The following is a 24,631-nucleotide window of genomic DNA, read 5'->3' as shown; positions in this document are numbered from 1 at the left end:
GGAGGCAGGTGAGGCAGTTTCTCAGAAGGATGGATTATGCCCAGGAGGTCATAAATCAATTAGCACAACATTAGGTTAAGGTGAAGCGGTAATTTGCCCCTGAATGTATGCTTGCTCCTGAATAAATGCAACTTGCACAGTCAGATTGGCTCAGTTCTCTCCTTGCTCCACTTATTATTTATTATTTAGCGTATGGCTAATACAGTCATATCATGAAATTAAATTACATATACATATGTACATATTGACACACAAGAAACTTAAGTTTGTCTTTACAACTGAATACCCAGTCCTTCAGTCCAGCACACTGCATCTGGAGTTGCTAGCAGGAAGTCCTCTTTGGCGCCGTGATAGGCTCGAATCCTGCATTCACTGACAATGTAGTGAACAGTCTGGTATGGAGACCCGCAGTCACAGGCTGGATCAGGCAGCTTCTTCCACTTAAAGAGAGCATCCCTGCATCGGCCATGGCCGGTACGGATTCTGTTGAGAGTAGTCCAGGTCTTGCGTGGTAGGTCGAATCCACTTGGAAGTTTAGCACCTGAGAAGATGTTATGCAGGTGCACATCTGTCACTGCTTCACACCGACCTTTCCATTCTTCAAGAGGTTTGAAATCTTTAGCAACCATGTCAGCAGCATCGCACAGAGTTGGATGGCGTGATTTCAGTCTCTTTCTCCACTACTTTTGTGGGTTGAAGGAGGCTAGCTGAGGGCCTGCAAACAACCTGTCTCCTTACTAGACACAGTGGACCTACACATGGAGGTATGGTCTGGGGTGCGAATTCACACGGCAGCAGGAGCACACTCGTGGTTTCCCACGTCAGTCTGGTGATTTCCCTTTTTGTTTTGCCATTCATGAACAGAATTCCAGGGAATGTTTTCAAACGCTCGCCCACATACCGCTGTTATAAGCCAGTGTGCTCTACAGAGTGACGACATGTTGTAAAGTCCTTCTCGATCACCCGATCTCTCTCCAGTCGAGCACATAAGGCACATTATGAGATGACAACTCCAGCGTCATCCACAAAGAGCCTTAACCGTCCCTGTATTGGCCAACCATGTGCAACAGGTGTGGAACTCCATTCCACAAACTGACATCTAGTACCCGCACAACACAATGCATTCATGTTTGCTTGCTTGCATTCAATATTCTGGTGGTTATCACTATACCAGCATTTCACATTTGGAATGACTTATTTCTCACTTACGTTAACCAGTGAAATTGCAATGTTAATAACTTAAATATGTTACCTAGAGAGACGTATTCTTCAGATTTCATTAATCTACATAAATTATTTTCTGGAGTTGAGATTTTTCTCTGTTTGTGTATATCTCATCTTGGTCTATGGGACGGATTTCTTGTTGAGAATACAACTTGTCTAAAGGATGTTGGTTGTGGTTCTTATACCTTTTTTCTCCAAAACATTAGTTTGCGATAGTCATTTTGGTTACCTCAAGTATGGTCCCCATACCTGGGTATGACCTCCACTTTTATAAAATTTTACGAATGTGCAAGCTATGTGAGGGACATTAACCAATAACCAATATGGTAGCCACTCCATGTACTGGATCACCAGGCACAATGATAAGCATCTGACGATACAGAGAACTCGCAGTTGGTGTCTGAGCTGTTGCCTCCATATGCAACTGAGGCTCCAATTAACGCCAACCAAAGCAGTTGTTGAGCCCATGGCAGTCCTCTGTTTTGGGTCTGTTAAGCTTCTTTACCAAGCAGAAAAGGTATGCAGCAGTAATTCTTCTCCAAGTGAATCTTCTATTGGCTGCAAAAGAAAGCCGCTTACATAAGATGTATCACCACTTTGTGGTGCAAGGGAACTTTAGGAATTCACAAAATATTCATGGAAAGTCTAACAGTTAATTGTAATAGTGATTTACTCCTTTTACATGTTTATTTCACTTTTTACCACATTCCAGTTTGCTTTACACCTAATTTTTAGAATTTAAAATGTACTGCTTATCACCTTTGATTCTTGTTACTTTAACATGTAGGTTTTTCTGTAGGTTATAGAGCTGTTTTTGTACTAAAAACTGTCAGCGCTTAAGTGATTCAGCATGAGTAAAATATCCTTTTACTGCATTGTGGTGTGTACCATTTTTTGTCTGTTGTGGTTTGTGACTGTTGCCAGTGTTGCAGCTTTTACAAACAACAGGGCAGTTACTCTCCATTGTATGTTTCATGATGAAAGGAAATGAGAAGAAGCATTCAGTAACATCTTTCTCACTGGTCAGTATATTGGACAACTCAATTAGTTTAAAGTCATTTCTCATTCTTTCAGTGTTGTCTTCATTGGTTATTATGTATATAATTAACATAGTGGAATTTTTAGTAGCCAGGTTTCCAGTTTTGAGTCATATGCCATCATGGTCAGATATTCATAATTTGATGGTGTCATGTTCTACTTGATTTCTACACACATTACTAATTGTCAAGGCAAGCTTCCATTTTGGTTGCGTTTTCATTTAAGCTACAAAAATTCATTGATCTTAACACATTTAGGAAATAAGTCAAGTTTTGGTCTTTTTACTATTATTTCTGGGTTAATATTTCGTGTGAAAAAAATTTGCAATGCTTATATTTGGCAATCATTAAAATTTAAGTGGAGAACTTTCCTGCAAATGTTTCTTCATCTGAAGCTGGCATTTAGTAAACAGACGCAATAAGTGTGTAGAGCCATAACAAATCACAACTTGTTGTCAGTGAATAACCAAATGGTGCAAACAGTCTGATTTATTGTACTTTTATAACAGTGTTCATTCACACATAGAATGCTGCACATAATTTAATGCAGTCAGTGCTGGAATTCAGCAACTTTACTACTTGAGGACTGCACATTCAATGTAACAAAATTAACTTATTTGTGCTGCAGATAAGTAGAGGGTTTACTCTGAGCCAAGTTTGTTTATTGGATTTTAGTGTGTCTTTTGTACTATGTTCTGATGTTCTTTGTCATGACAACGATTAATCTGTATCTGGCTTCATCAGGGTTGTACATTTCCTGATCAAATTCTGGGTGTTGAGACACATGGTCTTACTTGCCAGAGCAGGTTAATTTACTGTTTTCTGTGTTACATTTTTATTTTTATTTTTGGGTAAGTTTTTATAAATGAACTGCTCTGAGGAGGAGAATATAGTAAGCACAGTGCTCAAGATATTTTCAAAAAAAGTAAGAATAGTCTGCTCTTTGAATAATGACTTGGGAGAAAATATGAACTGAGGTAATCAAGATAACTCAACTAAAAGTTCATAAATATCGATCAGAAATAAAATGTAATATTCAGCATTTTCAAATATGATAAATTCTAAAAAAAACTGTTTAAAGCTATTCCTTCAGTGATATTACTTCTTCTTTATTAAGATTATTATAATCAGTCCTGCATACTTGTTATATGGGTTATTGGTTATATGTGTGTCTGAAGAAAATTTTCACCCTATTGAAATTATAAGAACATTTCAAGACACCAGAAGAAATGGAGAAGTTTTTCACAAAGTTGGAAGAGCAAGTCTACTTTCAACAGCAGTTCCATCTGTTTTTCCAAATTGCCCTCACTATTTGAGCAAACCCCCGACGCGTCTTATACGCCCTCCACTGCTAGTGCTACCACTTGCCATTTGTGAATGGTTGTTGCACGTTGACGTCGAACATAGACGTTGATCGCATTAATGTGACTGGACCGTGTATGGAAACCTGTGATATAGAGGGCGGTCGTAAATAGTATGAAAAGGTTGTAAGTGTGTTGCAGGGTTGGTTATGCTGCGAAATATTTGTTAAGAAAAAAATCGATACGTTGTGCCGTTTCCGAGTTAATTAGCATTGAAGTTAGCCAATCAGGTCGTTGCAAATTCAAGCGGCCCGCCAGATACAACTAGTATTAATTGTTCTCATAGCGTAGATGTTAGTGCACGAGATCGCTCAGTCTTTGTCTCAGTTTCGATCATTACTACCGTTAAATTTCCTGTTTTTATGTCGCTTTCGTCTTAGGATGTAGGAAACTTAACTAAGAACACATTTAGTGACATTGTCTGCGGTGTGCCGCTTGAATTTGCGCTTTCAAATAACTGATTGGTTAATTTCAGTGCTAATCACCTCGGAAATGGCGCAACGTATCGAAATTTTTTCTTAACAATTATTGCTCGGTACATCCTACCCTGCAACATCCTTACAAGATTTTCAAAGTATTCCTGACCACCCTGGTTGCTAAAGTTGCTGTACCTTCGGGCAATTTAGTGGAGTCGCAGACAATGCTTGCTAGAAATTCGTGACAGTTCCGTGATGAATAAAGATCTTGAGCCAAATTCCAGGAAGAGGAAGTGCACCCCTCGCGCCCCCTCCCCACTTTGCGTGCGCGAATGCTCGCGGCCGCAGCCAGAATCTACGCACTCCCGGCACCATGCGACACGGACTAGACAAATTATTCGACCGCGGTGTACTGCTCGGCAGATTTATTTAGAAATGTTTATTGGCGGGCCTGGTTAATCCTCAGCACTAGCTCATGATTGATGTTCAAATGTTCACATGTGTGTGAAATCTTATGGGACTTAACTGCTAAGGTCATCAGTCCCTAAGCTTACACACTACTTAACCTAAATTATCCTAAGAAAAAACACAAACATCCATACCTGAGGGAGGACTCGAACCTCCGCCAGGACCAGCCGGCTCACGATTGAATTAGTGCAAATGAGAGTTAGGAGGCACGATTGGCCAGCGAGACGGGATTAATATTCTTATTACTTCTATAACACTAATAAATGAATTGTAGCACCCTAACTAATTTCAAACACTCTCAGATCCAGCCATCAGACAATAAAACGAATACCTCGAACAGACACTGCACCGTCGGCAACTGGTTTATGAAAATTCTCGCCGACAATTTCCTCCATAAACGGAAAAAGGTATAGATTAATTTTTTTAAAAATGACAATAAAAATACAAAAAAAAAGAAGAAGAAACACATACATACAGAAAACACCGAGGGAACAAACGGCCGGCGGCTGTGGCCGAGGGGTTCTAGGCACTTCAGTCTGGAACCGCGCGACCGCTACGGTCGCAGGTTCGGATCCTGCCTCGGGCATGGATGTGTGTGATGTCCTTAGGTTAGTTAGGTTTAAGTAGTTCTAAGTCCTTGGGGACTGATAACCTCAGATGTTAAGTCACATAGTGCTCAGAGCCAATTTTTTTTTTGGGAACAAACGGAATTCGTTGTATTCTAGTAGACCAAGGCAAGTCCTGCTCGTTCATTATCATCTAACACCTCTTCCACCTAATTACGGCTCCAAGTTATGACAGCAGCTCTCTACCTAGTAGGCACGTCCTCACTCACCAAATCTCAACACTGTCGCAGCACACCATAACATGACTAACTCGCATTGTATCAGCCGAATAAGTTTATCGATCACTAAAGATTACTCACTAGCGACTTCGTACAAGCAACACTACTCTACGACTGGCAACCAGCTGGCCAAGCAGCTCCATGAAATTGTGTAACACTTAGGTCCTCCGTCAGTCATATTCAGGAGCAGGACGCGGGGAATTTTGTTCGTAGTTTGCCGCATACGCTAATAACACACCTATGCCAACATTTACTGCTTCGCAAGCCATCCAGGCCATATTGTGTATGACCACTTGGAGATTTGCCCATCCTTCATCGGAAGGATAATTCCACAAACTTTCCATGCTGACTCTTTCTTCCACCCGGGCGACGTATGGTTGAGTACTGAAGCCTTATTAAGGTGCTCCAGGGATTTGACACTTGTTTTCGTGGGGTATCAGTCAGCTGACGGGTGTGATGCAGCGTGCCACAATTTCCTCTCCTGTGGTTACCTCCTCAGTATCTCATATTAACACTACACTGGACGTCCTCAGTTATTTGTTGGATATGTCCCAACCTCCGGCTCCTCTAGAATTTCTACCCTGTACAGCTCCATCTAGTACCATGTAAATTTTCCATGAAGTCTTAACATATGCCCTATCGTCATGTCTCTTTTTCTTGGCAGTATTTCCCATATATTTATACGTGCATCGATTCTGTGGAGGAACTCCACATTTTCTATCTTACTAGCCCACCAATTATCACCATTTTTCTGTAGCAGCACTTCTCAAACGCTTCGCTTCTCTTATTTTCAGCTTCCCCCAAAGCCCATGTTCCAAATTAACACCAACATTTGATACGAAGGATCTTCTTTTGTGCAGGAATGCCCTCTTTGCATATGCTAGTCTGCTTTTTATGTTTTCCTTGCTTCGTCCGTCGTATCTCATTTTGCTTCCCAGCCAGCAGAATTTCTTGTCTTCCTCTACTTCGTGGTCTCCAATTTTGATGGCAATTTCATGTCTAATGTTATTTCTGCCGCTCCTGAACGCTTTCGTCTTTCTTCAATTCACTCTCAATCCATATTATGTGCTCAGTACATTATTAATTGCGTTCCGTATATCCTGTAATTTTTCCACTAAGGATAGCAACGCCAGCAACGAATCTTATCAATGATATTATTTCATTATGAATTAGAGTCCCACTCCTGTCCCCTCTTCCAATTACGTCATTGCTTTTTCAGTGTACCCTTTGAACACCAGAGAAAGGCTGAATCCTTGCCTGATACCCTGTTTAGTCCAAGCTCTTCATTTTTGGTCTTCCATACCTATTGTTCCTTCTTGCTTCTTATACGTTTTAGGTCGACAAATCCTATGAATGTGCCTTGATTTTTCTTAAGTCTTGCTACTGCTGCGAAGATCTGATAGTGTTGTACTTTAGTTTGCGGTGCTACGGCCCCATGTGTCACGTGCCTCTCAGTGTTAGGGAGGCAGCCGGCACTCTGCGTGGCTTCCGCCATGCGGGGTTCAGTGCGGGCCTTACCGTGGCCTTGGCAGTGGTAATAGCTTCCTCGAACGACATTAGCGTAACGAGCCGGCAGTAATGGTAGCGGCTTCTCATTAGCCGCGCGGACGGCCAGCCCCGCTCGCTGACGGCTCCATCCGCTAGGCCGAGCTACTGCTGCACTCCCCCTTCTCCTCTCCAATTCTCTCCCGTACTCCCTCTGACTGCCCGGTTCGGCTAATTACGACCAGCGTGGAAGATTGGCTTGAAATATTTTATTCACAACTTCACATATTTAAACACACTGTGCTCTTCAAAATTGCCCCATGCTCTGGTTGCGCACAGTACTTTGAAAATTTTGTATAAAATATCACCGAACTGCCACCATTAAATAATTATATTGTATAGCTGCCACCATTACGAGACATTCATATTCTTCTTGTTAATCATCAATCTCTTGAATGGTTGATAGCTAACCACCTGTATCAAGTGGAAGCTAATTTCTTCATTTCGGCGCAATTAGGAACTCATGCATTATGTATAGCTTGTTTTAAAAATGCCACTTGTAATCTTCGTCATATCACCTTTCCTTTTACTGTTCCTTCTAGGGCATTTGCAAAGAACTGTTTGTGTCGCATAATGCGACCATTTCACGTGTGTCTTCTCCACCATGTTATTCTCTTAACCGAACTTAGTTCGCCGATTCTTTGCAGGACTTTGTATACTCTATTCATTGTATGATTGGTCCTGTTGTTGGTGACTGATTAGTGGTCATAGCACACATTCACGTTTGCACAGTTATCGTTTTGCCATTGGAATAGACCCTAATTATGTATTAGATATTTTATGTTTCATGTATTTCTTATGTCAAATCTCAGTGTACAATCGCTTTCTCTGAATAATTCTGTGCACAAAGCTATGACTGGATCTGTTCTGTACATGGCGATTTTCGTTGTAAATGCTCTCTAAATTTCTCCTTTGAACATGAAATGTCGAAACGCTTTAGTTTTCACCTCCTTTTTAATAAATATGGGGAACATGGTAAACTATCATTATGAAAATGTTACCAAATCTACACAGTTGTGGTAGAGTAGTGGATACATTAGCTGACTTGTACATGCATTGTTGTCCTTTTGATTCCGGTCTAACTTAATTCTTTTAAATGTTTATCGAAATGACATCCTGTGTTGTACACCTGAGAGTAAATGAAGTGTGCAGAGGAAAATCAGCATTTGTATGTGGTAACGTATTGCCCACCAGTCCCCAGTTTGTAAGTGGTGATCTTCCTATAAAAGAGCATTCTAATATCTATGTCATTCTGGAGAAACATCCGGAGAGTAGGTGGATAAAAAGAACCTCTACCGTTGTGAGTACTGAAGAAAACATCCGAAAGTCCCCTCCCCCGCCTCCCCCTCCTGCCGCCGTCCCCCCCCCTCCCCTCCCCACTGCCTCTCAACAATTACACGGTCATTCACTGCGACCATCTCACTCGTTTGTGTTTCCTATGTCTACAGTCAAAATGGCTGTAATTGCGTCGTATTCTTTTATGAAACATAGAAGAAGAAAACCCATTGAAACGAGGTGTAATGCTGACAATTCTCACTGTTTTTGACACGTTATCGGAAAAACATCTGTTGCTAGAGGTACAGAATTAAAAGCAGTGAGATCCGAGTTAACAGGTGTTTCTGTGACAAGTGTAATGTGTGCTCATAAAGAAAAGTCCAGTATGGCTAATCTGTCAACTCCAGGAGAAACAAGAAAACGTCAGACGCGTTTTTATAGGAAAATGTGACGATTTCGTTAAAAATGTTTTGAGACCAGATGCGCACCCATTTGTCTTCAGGAAAGAAGCACCGACAATAAGTAGGTACTTCAAGCAGTAAATAATGACGATGACTTGACTACTTTTAAAACAACAACATTTTACGAACTGATAAAAGATGTTGATTTTCTGTTCGAAAGTAGGAAACGCTTTATGGATGACAAAAAATAAAAACATCTACGACTGTCCTTATGATTTTATTGTATTTTGCGCCAAAATAAAATAAAATCATAAGGACGGCTGTAGGTGTCTTTATTTTTGCGACAAAATCATAAGGACGGCTATAGGTATTTCTATTTTTTGGCACTATAGTAAACGGCCGTCGTCCCAGAAACGTCCTGCTTAAAGGATGGACGTACAAGAGCTTAAGGAGGAGGTGATACCTCTGGCAGATAAAACAGTTCGCACGTGAGAAACGGAAGGTTTGTTATCCTGATGAAATATCGGTTAACGCCTGTACATATGATACTAAAAGTGTGGACTGACAACACAGTGACTGACAAGAGACAAGTTTTTGTTTCAGATCTATCACAGGGGCTAAAAAATCCGATGGGAAAAGGAAAAAGGCTAATAATAGCGCATTCAGGAAGCAATTGTGGTTTTGTGGAACGTTCTGAATTGGTTTTTGGATAAAAAAAAAAGAATGACGTTTATTATGAAGGCATGAACGGTGGCCGGCCGGAGTGGGCGAGCGGTTCTAGGCGCTACAGTCTGGAACCGCGCGACCGCTACGGTCGCAGGTTCGAATCCTGCCTCGGGCGTGGATGTGTGTGATGTCCTTATGTTAGTTAGGTTTAAGTAGTTCTAAGTTCTAGGGGACTGATGACCTCAGCAGTTAAGTCTCATAGTGCTCAGAGCCATTTGAACCATTTTGAACATGAACGGTGATGTGTTCCTAACAATTGTGCAAGATATTCTACCCAAATTAGACCCCGACAGTGTTGTAATTATGGACAATATTTTATATCTGATGTTAAGGTTGAGGGTAGTCCACAAAAATCTTGGAGGAAGGAAGATGTTGTAAACTGGTTGATGGGAAAGGGAGCACGTGTCGGTCTTTCTGCAAATAACATTGAATTACTGGAACAGGTTGAAGCTTATGTGGGAAATCAGTGGATTATTCATGGAACGGCACGGACTGCGGGTCACATTGTCGTTAGTTACTGCCCTACCACTTCAGCCTGAACTTATTTGGAGACAAGTTAAAGAATATGCCACAAGAAATACTGACATTCAAGCTACCAGACTTGCTTAAATTAAAGCACGAAGCTCTGTTGCTCGCCACTGCAGAGCGCTGGTGAGATACAGAAAAACGGGCAATAAAAGAAGGAGGTAAAATGTGGCACTTGGATGGTTTCATAGATTGTGTTAATAATCGGCTACTCGTCAGTGTTGAAGATGGCAGTTCCACTGATGAAATGTCTTTTTCAGATCCAGCTATGGGGGAAGTTCACTCACAAGACGGAGGTAAATAATACCCTCAGTGGCTTCAGTATTTCATTATACACCAAAATCTATGAAATTCGCTCATAAAATCACACACTTCGCTCACGGATAAGTTATGCTGGGTTACTCAAGCATTTTTGGTGCACTTTTTCTAAGCTAAAATACGTTTTCTGCCTGGTCCCTTAAGAAGCACATTACTGCAGTGATACTCTATGTCAATTTATTCATTTTAAAATTTAAATAGCGTTTCAAGTTTTATTATTTGTCTGCTATTTGTCAATTTTGTAAGTTGTCTGCAGGTGTAATGTTTAGTCTAATCTGCTTCTGGCTGTTTGATTTTAATACTTTTGACGCAAATGATTTCAGTATTCCAAATACCTGTCTGTGGGAAGTATTAAAATAAAGCAGTTGGAAAAAGATTAAACGAAACATTATTATCCGTCAGTTGTGGAATGTCGAACAGAAACAAATAAGCTTCCACACGATTATCTCCAGTTATTCACATCACGGCGGACTTGATGGACTGGCTTCCCTGTTTAAATGCGCCAGTAAGTGTTGTGTGTTGGGTTATCTTCACTGTTTAGTGCAAGTGAGCTATATTGCCTCATAAAACGTAAGGTTGTTATTGCACCCGACTATACATAGCGGAAATAAAGAAATGAACAAATGAGGTAATAGCAAACATGGAAGAATACGCAGCGTAATGTTTACATCAGGATTGTTCTTGCGATGAATAGACTACAGTTGCTGGATTTATCTGTCCACTTCACCTTCTGCAAGGGTCTTCAACATTATACTTCAAAAATTTATAAATATTTCATTACGTTTTTGCCTATTGACCATCTTTCACTGGCATACCATGCTATACACAAATGGTTCCTTGAAATACGACTATTTCTGTTAGTTAACTTTTATTTTGTACTCATTTTTGGTACTGTAACCGTAAGTTTTAAGATTATTTAGAGATTTGTTTCATCTTAAAATATCACAGCTACGTCACCCACAAGCCAAAGCGTATGTATTCTGTCTCCATTTATTCTGATTGCTGAACAGCATTCTTTGGACTCTTTTATTACATGTTCTATGGGGACTGACTGCATCCATGTCTAAGCATTATTCTAGCTAAATTTTTTACGTTTCTTATCTTTACTATCACTGTTTGTACTTTGAACAGTTCTTTATTATTCTTTGACTCCATAGTCTAGTTCAATCATTCATAAAATTTTCATCATTTTGTTCCATTTGCCAGTGTCAAATTGTCTTCCTGAGGTATTTGAAAGCTGTGTATATATTACATAAATTCTAATTAACACAGATTTTACATAAACCACATACCTGGATCTCAAGTTCACGATCATGATGGATACGATCATCCAACGTTTAAAGTTTGTTGTATTACCAGAATTATTCCTGCAACGTACTCGTATTTCCATTCTGTAGTCGCACTTTCTTAAATCTCACCTTTTCTTTGGAAACGACCTACTTCCGGTGTCGCTTTCTCTGTGGATAACTCGAAAAAGTAAAGACGAATTTTCGTTGAAATTGAAAATAGCAACCACTTACTCACTTAGGATCGGTAGGTTGATCTTCAGCTAGTGGTCTGTGTCTCATCATATGTGTTTTGCATCATACTGATGATGAGATGCTAGCATCTTCCACTCTCCGTGAAGATTTTTGGAATGGTTGGGCCCCTACAACAAGAGGGAGTATTTACCTTTTAAAACAGGCTACTGGCGAGAAATTACAAAATAACTAGGATTTTAAAAGGAAAAAATATGTAATGAAGGTTACATCTGCGCCTGTTTATTATGAGTTTTTCATTCGTTAACATAATATCAGGTGATATACAATGCTTGCTGCAACTCATGTTAGGGAAAACAATGGTTTAGTATAAAAGTGAACGATCAAAATTAACATCATGTGTGCCTCTTTTTAATAGTCTGGTTATTCTGACACCACAGTACAATGACTCACTTACGATATTTGTGAGAGATAAGTTAGCGACAAGAAAATACACATATAGTGGAAACTCTTGAGGAAGAAAGAAGGCACATCAGGAACCCCAGATAGTACATAAAACCTTTGAGAGTTATGTGGTAAGTAAACAGCATTTACACCACCGTCATGACCTTCACACATCCCACATGCAGTCTTAGATAAAGACATCAAACTAAATATCTACATACAAAGATGCTCCTAACTTTCATTTGTGGTTTTCACTCTTTGTATAGCTCAACGTCCGTTCCCAGATTGCTGTAATAAGAAGCGTATTGCCTTTCGCCGCCATCTAGAAACACTTTATTTTCCTACTCAGTGCGTCAACGACGGCGTTGCCATACTCTGAGCGCTTCTAAGACAAACGTAATGGCATGGTTGCCAACAGTGCAACATACCGCAGTCGACTACTGCCCATCACTGTAATCAGATCCAGGCTGTTGCAGGGCTACAGAGGTTGACCCAACATTTTTGAGGGAGCTGTGTGCCTCATTGTAGCTGTACGGTTTCTAGTTTATTTTTTGGTATTCAGTGAAAGTGACGTGATGTCTCTTTTTTTTCGATGTGTCATACTTCATATCTGTGCACTGGATTTTTTTCCAAACAGAAGTCATCAATAGTCGATATGTTACGCCACAGAGATTCTGAGTACAACCATTGGGGTCTTTGGTTGTCGGTAGCATTATCGTTGCCTGCGTAGCACTGAGTGAAAAGTAATAGTGCGAGTCACGTGATGGTCACGGTGCTGAGTGACCAATTTCATCAGATAGCGTTTATTTAAGGACACCACTTCCACTGTTTAGATTCACATTGTATTACAGACGTAGATGTAGTTTAAGAACAGGAAACCAGTTTACATCCACTACAACAAACAAACAATAGTAAAACAAAACCATTAGAGTTGTATGTCTTATTATAGCGCCAAGAACTCAGTCGTCGCCGCCTACTATTAAACAAAACCGCTTTTCGCAATTACTCCACTCGAGGATAATTGCAGTCGCACGCTGACAAAAACTGATACACGTAATAATAATTCGCTCAGTTTCCGTTACACAGGATGGTTGATTGTTTAAACAAAGCTGTGTAGACGCACGTATTTAGAATCACAGCGTACAGGACCCATTTATTGTAATAAGTAACAGTCGGACTGTCAACAGCGGGGTCTGATTCCCACCGCACTCCTCACTCTACCCATCGTAATGGTATTCCAACGAAATAAAGAATATAAAAAGGGAAATTAATCATGGAACTGTCATGATCGACAGAAAGAGATAATGACACTTACAGACACACGACAGAAAGCAAATCATCGCCATCAAACAGGCAACAAAGCAACATCAATTGAATAGAAGCTGAAGATGAATTTAAACGGCTCTTCATACTCTCTGTTTCGTTTCAGTACACGGACTGATTACACATTAATCTTAGTCAAATTAATAATAGCTGTTCCATTAATCTAACTGAACCAGTACTGTGCAGAGCGGCTTTGTTGTCCTTGTCTTCCGTCTGAAGACTTATTTCAAGCAGTCCTGCATGCGACTATATCCCGCACAAGCTTCTTCATCTCTGCATAACCACTGCGACACACATACAATTGAACCTAATTACTGTAATCCTCTGTCCAGTCCTTTCACACTTCCCTTCATGGTGAAACAGATTAACCCTTGATGTTTCAGAATGTGAATTATCCAGTGAACTATCCAGATATCACTTCTTTTTCGTCGAGTTGTGCCATTAAATCCTTTCCTCCGCATTTCGATTCAGCACCTGTTCATTAGTTACTCATCTACCCATCTCTTCTTCAGCATTTTTCTGTAGCTCAACATTTCAAAACCTAGTAGTGACAACATTCTCTAAACCAATGCCCGTCTAGAGATCCGAATAGGGGCTCTTTTATCTCGGGAATAATTTATCCAGGTCGTTGCCATCATCATTAAACCATCCAGTACAGTTACATGAACTATAACGGCGGTAGTTTTTTTCTTGGTTTAGGCCGTTCAGCATGTTGTCTGGTGTTACAAGGACAGTTCAGCACTCATAATCTAAACTTTTGCCCTTCCAGCTACCGAAAGGCTGCTGACCCTCTTCAAGAACCAAACGTTATCCAGGTGTCTCCACAGCAACCTCTGCGATCTGGTTGCACCTACTGTACGGCTAAATGTATCGTTCAGATACGCAAGTGACGTCTTACCGAAAGGTGCATGGTTCGAGGAGGCAAGGCGACATTATACTGGTCAGTTATTCAATGAATATCCCACCGCGTAAAATAACAAACGACTCAACGCGTGCTACGGTCGCAGGTTCGAATCCTGCCTCGGGCATGGATGTGTGTGATACCCTTAGGTTAGTGAGGTTTAAGTAGTTTTAAGTCTAGGGGACTCATGACCTCAGATGTAAAGTCCCATAGTGCTTAGAGCCATTGGAACCATTTGACGCAATGCGTCACTTCAGTACAGTGCGATAGTTGACATTAATCAAATCACAATGGAAATTAGGAATTTGATTAGTCTGTTAAATAACGAAAGGAAATTAATGGATATGTCCAAAATCATAACATGATACAATTCCTACAGTTCACTATCATGCATGCGCAGTTATGCTAAATAATAAGATGCATAGCAGCAATAATCAGGAATAGGACTGTGGTCCATGTACATTGTGTCCTCGATACTTATGACGGCAATCAATTAAATGTACTTATTCAGTTCTTTATGACTATCAAGGAGGATACAGTTTTATAAGTACAAAATGATCTAGACCACTCTATTAGAAGGGCCAGTGCTGAAGGGATCAATTTTAGATGTTACTGTTGTCTATTGCGTTGCCAGTCGCCCATTGCCCCTTTACCATCTCCAGACGTCACTCAGCATAGCATTAGATACGCGTCATCTGTTACTCCGCCTGTCTATTACCACACAGTTCTTAATTGCCTGGTTCATGACAGGCTTGCTCAAACCTGTCTCTCTGACGGATAGCATTCATCTGTCCGTAAGTATCGTTGTTTCTACACATTTAGACAATATTGTCTATGGAGTGCAACGATATGGGGCTAATGTTGATTGAAACAGCAGTCGAGATCGCAGTAACAGCTGTTTATTATTACCGGTTTCGGCTTATGTGAAAGCCATCATCAGATTTTTTCTTAGGTCCCCTATGGCTGGTGTTGGCGGTTCCTCAGTTCTTCACGTGTGCCACGATCTACGATCATGGTCTCACTTAAAGAACCGATTATCTGCCAGGACCAGCCATACCGGACCTACAAAAGTCTGAGGATGGCTTTAACATAAGCCGAAACCGGTAATAATAAATAGATGTTACTGCGATCTCGACTGTTGTTTTAATCAAAGTATCGTTGTTTGACTCACGTGCTCAGTTTAGAACAATGATAGTTCTTTAAGCTAGTATTGCCATACTCTGACCCTCAATATATTACACTGAAGAGCCAAAGAAACTGATACACCTGCCTAATATCGTGTAAGGCCCCCGCGAGTACGTAGAAATCCCGCAAAACGATGTGGCATGGACTAGATTAATGTCTGAAATAGTTCTCGGGGGAATTGGCACCGTGAATTCTGAAGAGGCTGGAGAGCTCTTCTAAAGGCACATGCTCAATAATGTTCATGTCTGGGGAGTTTGATAGCCAGCAGTAGTGTTTAAACTCAGAAGCGTGTTTCTAGAGCCATTCTGTAGCAATTCTGGACGTGTGGGGTGTCGCGTAGTCCTGCTGGAATTTCCCAAGTCCGTCGGAATGTACTATTAACATGAAGGGAGGCAGGTGACCAGACAGTATGCTTACATGCTCGTCATCTGTCAGATTCGTATCTACACGTACCAGGAGTCCCATATTACTCCAACTGCACAGGACTCACACCATTGCAGAGCCTCCAACAGCTTGAACAGTCCCCTGCTGACGTGCAGATTCCATGGATTCATGAGGGTGTCTCCATACCCTCACACGTCCATCCACTCGATACAATTTGAAACGAGACTCTCCCGACCAGGCAACATGTTTCAGTCATCAACAATTCAATGTCGGTGTTGATGGGGCCAGGGGAGGCGTAAAGCTTTGAGTCCTGCAGTCATCAAGGGTACACCAGTGGGCCTTCGGCTCCGAAAGCCCATATCGATGATGTTTGGTTGAATGGTTTGCACGCTGACGCTTGCTGATGGTCCAGTACTGAAATCTGCACCAATTTGCGGAAGCGCTGCAGTTCTCTCACGTTGAACGATTCTCTTCAGTCGTCGTTGGTCCCGTTCTTACAGTATCTTTATCCGGCTGCAGCGAGATCGGAGATTTGCTGTTTTACCGAATTCCTGATATTCATGGTACACTCGTGAAATGGTCGTACGGGAAAATCCCCACTTCATCGCCACCTCGGAGATGCTGTGTCCCATCGCTTGTTCGTCGACTATAATACCACGTTCAAAATCACTTAAATTTTGATAACCTGGCTGGCTGGTTCAAATGGCTCTGAGCACTATGGGACTCAACTTCTGAGGTCATTAGTCCCCTAGAACTTAGAACTAATTAAACCTAACCTAAGGACATCACAAACATCCATGCCCGAGGCAGGATTCGAACCTGCGACCGTAGCGGTCTTGCGGTTCCAGACTGCAGCGCCTTTAACCGCACGGCCACTTCGGCCGGCCTGATAACGTGCCATTGTAGCAGCAGTAACCGGTCTAACAACTGCTCCAAACACTTGTTGTCTTATACAGGCGTCGTCGATCGCAGCGCCGTATTCTGCCTGTATATGCATCTCCTTATATGAATACCCATGCTTATATCAGTTTCATTGTCGCTTCAGTGTATTTTACGCTTTTAAACAGTTTCAGCATGTTACCTTCTTTAAACTTCGTATCAAACCGGTGATTACTTTGACATCACACAGCAGCTATCGACTTATGCTATAGTAGTAGGAGTCAAACTTTTTTCGATAAAGGAGGGGGAGTGGAAGGGGGGGTGGAAGTGGCCATTCAAAGAAAAATTCATTTTTAACCAAACCATGGCTATTGTTAAAAGCTTAGCACTTACAAATTTTGTATCCGAATAATTTTTAAGCGCAAACAAGAAAAAATAATATATAGCAACTAAATACATTTTTCTGGAGGCATGACATGTGACCAGTTTTTGGTAAGTAAGCGAGTACTTTGGCCTGTACGATCGAAACAGGATTCCAAGTTCGTTGGTCTGCTTTCCGGGCACATTTTTCCAGGCATCTTCAGGCACTAGTACATGATAGAATACCAAGCGGCCTCAGCACACATTTTTCAATCGGACTTCAGTATTAGACCAAATATAACAGACGGTTGTAAATAATATCACTTATTAATATATGCACACGGCCATACCACAGAGGGATGCACTCAGCACTTGTGACGTCAACTGAGGAGCTACTTGACTGAGACGTAGCGACACCGGTCACGGAAACTGGCAACGGCCGCGAGAGCGCTGTTCCGATCACATGCCCTTCCGGATCCGCATCCGGTGACGTCTAAAGACTGAGGATTACATGGCGACCGGCCCGTACCATTGGAAATTCAAGACCTGTTCGGACGATGTTTGTTTGTTTTTTAATTAATGTAGCTCAATTAATTAATTTCTAACTGTCGGAAAGGAGAACTATGTATGATAGTTTTGTATACCAAAGATTTAGAGTTCAGTGTCATCTCCTGCATTATGCGTGTATCAGCAGAAACACCACGAGCAACGCCATATGCAATAGTGGCCAAAACATCAGTGAATTTCACACGCTGACAATGTGGTCACACAACCAGAAGAATTTTATTGACTGTGACAATGCCCATGGTTTACGTTTAACTAATTCTTATTGGGGTGAGCAGCTTGATCACTCTTCCGCGACGAGTAGTCTGGTTGCTATTCGCCATTATTGATCCACAGAAGAAACTACCAAACCGAAATAAATAACAAGGAACATAGATTTGTATGGCTGAACACATTGTTTAAACATTGATATTGTAAAAAATTATTCCTTTCCATACAAGTGAGCTAACCATAGTAATTCAAGTAACTTATGTTACACCAGACGGCCGGCCGGAGTGGCCGAGTGGTTCTAGGCGCTACAGTCTGGAACCGAGCGATCGCTACGGTCGCAGGTTCGAGTCCTGCCTCGGGCATGGATGTGTGTGATGTCCTTAGGTTAGCTAGGTTTAAGTAGTTCTAAGTTCTTGGGGACTGATGACCTCAGCAATTAAGTCCCATACGAGGTGCATTCAAGTTCTAAGGCCTCCGATTTTTTTTTCTCCGGACTGGAAAGAGATAGAAACATGCGCATTGTTTTAAAATTAGGCCGCGTTCATTGTCAATACGTCCCAGAGATGGCAGCACCGTACGGCAGATGGAATTTTACCGCCAGCGGCGAGAATGAGAACTGTTTTAAATACTTCAAATGACGACGTTTTCCTTACTTGAACAGCGTGCAATCATTCGTTTTCTGAATTTGCGTGGTGTGAAACCAATTGAAATTCATCGACAGTTGAAGGAGACACGTGGTGATGGATTTATGGATGTGTCGAAAGTGCGTTCGTGGGTGCGACAGTTTAATGAGGGCAGAACATCGTGTGACAACAAACCGAAACAACCTCGGACTCGCACAAGCCGGTCTGACGACATGGTCGAGAGAGTGGAGAGAATTGTTTTGAGGGATCGCCGAATGACTGTTGAACAGATCGCCTCCAGAGTTGGCATTTCTGTGGGTTCTGTGCACACAATCCTGCATGACGACCTGAAAATGCGAAAAGCGTCATCCAGGTGGGTGCCACGAATGCTGACGGACGACCACATGGCTGCCCGTGTGGCATGTTGCCGAGCAATGTTGACGCGCAACGACGGCGTGAATGGGACTTTCTTTTCGTCGGTTGTGACAATGGATGAGACGTGGATGCCATTTTTCAATCCAGAAACAAAGCGCCAGTCAGCTCAATGGAAGCACACAGATTCACCGCCACCAAAAAAATTTCGGATAACCGCCAGTGCTGAAAAAATGATGGTGTCCATGTTCTGGGACAGCGATGGCGTATTCCTTACCCATTGCGTTCCAAAGGGCACTACGGTAACAGGTGCATCCTACGAAAATGTTTTGAAGAACGAATTCCTTCCTGCACTGCAACAAAAACGTCCGTGAAGGGCTGCGCGTGTGCTGTTTCACCAAGACAACGCACCAGCACATCAAGCTAACGTTACGTAACAGTTTCTTCGTGATAACAACTTTGAAGTGATTCCTCATGCTCCCTACTCACCTGACCTGGCTCCTAGTGACTTTTGGCTTTTTCCAACAATAAAAGACACTCTCCGTGGCCGCACATTCACCAGCCCTGCTGCTATTGCCTCAGCGATTTTCCAGTGGTCAAAACAGACTCCTAAAGAAGCCTTCGCCACTGCCATGGAATCATGGCGTCAGCGTTGTGAAAAATGTGTACGTCTGCAGGGCGATTACGTCGAGAAGTAACGCCAGTTTCATCGATTTCGGGTGAGTAGTTAATTAGAAAAAAAATCGGAGGCCTTAGAACTTGAATGCACCTCGTAGTGCTCAGAGGCATTTGAACCATATTTACACCAGACGTCTCAAAAAGGAAAAAAGGTTTTACTAAAAATTAAGGGGACAAGCTTCATCTGTCAGTCTTACTGACAACAGTGGAGGTATATGTCAGAACTAGTCAGACCATTTCTCGGCAGGGAGCAGTACAGTTCAGTGTAAAAAATATGCAATGGCTGCTTTTCTATTCCTGGGCACTGTACAACACCTCCCCCTAGCGATCGAACTATTAATTGGTAACACACATAAATTAGTCCATTATATTAATTAATAACATTGAATCCATTACAAGACGATCACAAAAAATCTCCGTTTATTTAATGTTTTGAATGTCATTTTTCTTTTCCTCATTACAAAAGGTTTAATTTTAATTTCATATTACTCGCAAGAGACATGCACCATCTTTGAAGATTACTGTCTCTATAGTGAACATTTACGAGTCCATGTCACTTCCGTTTGACATTTATAACATAGCTGCTAATCGCGCGCTAGTTGTTCTCGTGAGCTGCCAGCAGTGGAAGACGAGCAATAAAATATTCATTGGTGGTTACAATGTCTGTGGTTATACCGTATTTTCACACGACACTGTCCTTCAGACATGCGCGCATAACTGAAGGTACAGACACCATTCTGACGATTTCGTAACATAATCTCCCACGTCTCACTTCTATTAATCCGTCAGTTGCCGCGCCACTGAAGTAAGCGGCAAACTTTAATTAACTCACTGCTGAATGAATTCACCAATGTAAGCTAATATTAAGCACGTCTTAAAATATTATGTCTCTGTAAGTATTTTTGTTTGTGAGTGAACAAGAAAAATACACTCTAGAGAAGCTCTTAAAGTTAGTTGACGTTTTTGGATTTTGCTGTTAGTTGGGAGATGCATTTTATTATAATGAATAGAGGGCTGCACGAACACATGTGGCCCGAGGGCCGCAGTTTGACGACCACTGTGCTGTAGAGTATATGAGAATGATCAATACAAGTGTGAACTTTATGCACTTCCCTCCTCGTAACAGCGCCATCGATCCTTTACTCACGTTCTGTACAACATCGACAGATAGCACTACTGTCTAAGAAAACCAAAGGTTACACTACTTATAAAAAACGCAAGCTATAGAAACGTCTATGGAGATGGAATGCAATGTAGTCGTGATACGGCACACTCTACCCATTGTTTGTACACACGCATCACTGTCATAGCCGCACATACTAAATGACAAATAATGACAACTGTTTAACAATGCCCTTTCCCAGAGAGGAACATTCCGTACTGTTGGAAGCGCTCTCAAACTCTAATAGAGCATCCCTTGACATCGGTGAAGCCTACCGTGACCAGACTTCACGTTTCTACTTCGCTGTGTTGCTCTTTGCTGGCTGGACTTAACCTAACACCGACGCTGCCATCGACACATGACGGGGCGCAGCTGAACCTCTTTTTGTTGTGGTCTTCAGCATTTATCCAATTTGAAATATTTCCTGCAGTGTTTATTTCTTTAAGCTGGAAGCACTCTATAAAGGACGACTTTAATTGAGTCTTCTCACCTGTAAAGTGTGCAGTTAGTGCACAGAAGCTAGTTTTATTTATAATTGTCCACCCGTCATTGTCTTTGCTGTGGTCAAATAATATTTAATTCTACCGAATAACTGGGCATTAAAAAGTTTGGTAAGGTTCTCGAATTTGTAAGCTATACTTTGTGCAAAGCATATTTAGGGATGTTTTAAAATTTTGTATACCTAATGTCTTAAGTTGTGTATGTGACCCGGTTTGAAACATTGAGAGGTTTACATATGCATTGTTCATGGTGAGAGCGTCGCAAAATAAAAAATCAGGATCTGGTCGGGAACCAATTGACATTGGCAGGCTTGATACTGATTGAAACTCACTTTGATTTCTTGGAAGAAAAACTTCATCTAATTTGGAAGCAAGCATCGCTGAAAACCATTCACGAGAAGCAATTTCTCAAAGTCCTGCAGAAAAATCATCTGTTTATTGCGTTCTTGGTCAGCTGCCTGACCCGCAGCATTTCACACATACTGTTGGGCGTTTGGACGTTAGTCATATCTTCAGGTTTGATGAGGAGCCAGAGAAAGAAGTTACTTGAGAAGAAAACAGGGTTTTCCTTGTTTTATCCAGTGGTAAAATTGTACATATCTCGCTTCGAGCTCCTCTGCGCAATCGTGACGTGGTTGACTTATATCGTGCACCACTGAAAAATATGCATGGAAAAAATGAAACCACTTACTATGTATTTGTTAAATAGTAAAAACTTAAAATGAGAACAGACGTACATGCATTAAGATACATGTAAAATTTAGTAATGTAATATGCACACCCTTATTATTATAATGAACTATATCCACAAGTCGATATCGTATGGAGAGTACTGAGGCAAGAAAGACTCAAGTCGAACTGTGAGCTGAAACAAAGAACGAGCCAGGAGTGCTGCAAGCTGAATCAGTGAGTGAGTTGTGAGCAGTACAGGATCGGTGAGCAGCGACTGGTGTAGTAAATTATTAGACTCAGCGACAAAGACTTATTTGTGCTGCAGGAAGTACACCTCTTATGCATAATCTACTACTTATGGGAATTTGGTTTTTCTAATATTTTAAATTATGTGAAAACGATTTCCAACTCACTCATTTTGCTCTTTCCGTCCAAGCTTCCACATGACAAGGCCCTGTATATTTTTAGCATATTTTTTTAATTAAATAATAACGAGATTCTTGAAATAAATAATGTTATAAGTATGAGAGGTATAGTTAGTGCCATACTTCTCTAATTCCATTTTTTATGTGTTCTCCGGCTGTTAAATTGGTTGGAAATGGTTAGTTAGGTGACTCAACGACCATGCACTTCAAGTGATATCGTTTTGAAACCACAACACACATCTTTTGAGCCCACTACTTATAATTTTAACACAGACTATTCGTCATTACTATTTTCATACAAAACTGACTTTTTGCATTATCTGTAACAACTACGTGGTATAGCGTCACCAAGATTGCTGTTTTCCGTCTATGGCATGTGACTATGATAATCTCAGTGTTCTGACTAGAAAAGTTATCTTGCTACACTAAAGATAAACTTGTACCTCATCAGTGAATTTAGCAGCCAAACAATTTCTTTTCTATTTGACATGACTCTCTATTGTCACAAATTTAACTTTCAAACATTTAACCTTCAAAGGACATATTGCCACATAAAAGGGGGATGTATTACATTGGGCAGCAGAGCAGTTAACGGTGAACGGTAGGGGAACAGTGAGCAGGTAGCAGAGTGGCGAATGGTGAATGGTAGGGGAGCACAAAGAGATGAGTTGGTGGTAGAAAATTTATCCGCGAAGAGTCAGTTCCTCACAGTTTGCTCGCCCTCAAGCAAGCTGCCAAGTGCTTGTGCTCCACAGATAATCGTTTCCCGCTGTGAGCCTTGAATGGGCCAGAAAAGCAGCTACTTTTAAGCTTTCTTTTCAAATCAAGAGCGGAAATAAATGGTGAGAAAATGTTTTCTGTGTTAATGTTGAGTTCTAAAGAACTATTCTTTTCAAAGGTGACAAAGTCTGGTCAATAGTAAGGCATACGATCACAGATACACATATTGTCTACAGCATATTTTTGTACAGCACAGGTTATACCATAGTGACTAATTTAGAGTGTTTCACAGGACGATATTGCAACAGCCTACCTTCCGCCCATTGACATCACTGTAGAGATATTTTGGATCTGAAGAGATACAGCTCTCTTGATTTTTGAGTCACTGATCCCTCACTTCATAGAAAGTTCCAGCTCTTTGAATCAGTTCAGGAGCGGTTCGCCCTTCCCTAATTCCAAGTGTTGTAGCGCATCTGAAGTGCACAGTGTGCAGATAATTGTCCAACCACCCTCAGTCAGGATTTCTCCACATGCTTGGCTATTATGTTAGTTGGACCATAGTAACAGTCGCTGATGACCACAGTGTTTAGCGCAAAACAATTTAGAATCCTTCCATCTATCAGGCCACAGTCGCTGCCTTCGTTTTTCCCTTCTCTATTTGATGAACCTCAGGGAACATCTGTCTTCGAATCATGTACACTTTATTCTGTGTGTTATCGTTTTTTAACTGTTTACATGTTGCATGTTTTTGAGGCAGAATTTGGGGTCCATCCCAACATTTGCCTACATGAGTGTTGGAAACCACGTAAAAACTAAACTCTGGCTGGCTAGTGTAACAGCTCACAGTCATTGATCCCTGACACGGGTTTGATTTGGGTCTGACTCCCCTGGCATAAACTAGTGCGCCATGCGTTAGGCTGTACTAGCTGGTCATCGTTCAAGAGAGAATCCGTGTCCTGTGGGGTGAAAACTGGTTTGGATATTGTTATGAGTGTGCGTTTCACAATTTGTTAACAAAGCCAACAAGAGCATCATACTGCACAAAAAATCACAAAAAAGTTTCACAATTCTGATATCCACCTTGACGGCCTCTGTTGCCTTTTACAAGTGACCAGTTTTCCTTTTTGTACAAAATACTAAACATTGTCAGTGCTTTTTTCCATACACTGAGGGGACAAAAGTCATATCTATCATGTCAGACCTCTACATACGGGGCGTAGTATAGGAGTTAGACGTGACACGGATTCAACTAGCCACTGGAAGTTCCCTATAGAAATATTAGACCATGTTGCCTCTATAGCCACCCAGAATTACGAAAGTGTTGCTGGTGTAGGATTTTGTGCATGAACTGAACCCTAGGTTATGTCCCATAACTGTTTGGTGGAATCCATATGATCAGGGTGGCCGAATCATTCGCTTGAAATGTCCAGAATGTTCTTGAAACCCATCGCGAACAGTTATGACCCAGTTACACGGCACATTGTCATGGTTACAAATAGTCTCCAAGTAACCGAACATAACCATTTCCAGTTAATGACTTGTTCACGTGGACCACAGAACACAGTCCATTCCTTGTAAACACAGCATACACCATTATGAAGCCACCACGAT

Source organism: Schistocerca americana, chromosome 4 (genome assembly GCF_021461395.2).
Source record: "Schistocerca americana isolate TAMUIC-IGC-003095 chromosome 4, iqSchAmer2.1, whole genome shotgun sequence".
Classification (NCBI taxonomy): Eukaryota; Metazoa; Arthropoda; class Insecta; order Orthoptera; family Acrididae; genus Schistocerca; species Schistocerca americana.
Note: the sequence above shows the minus strand (reverse complement) of the source record.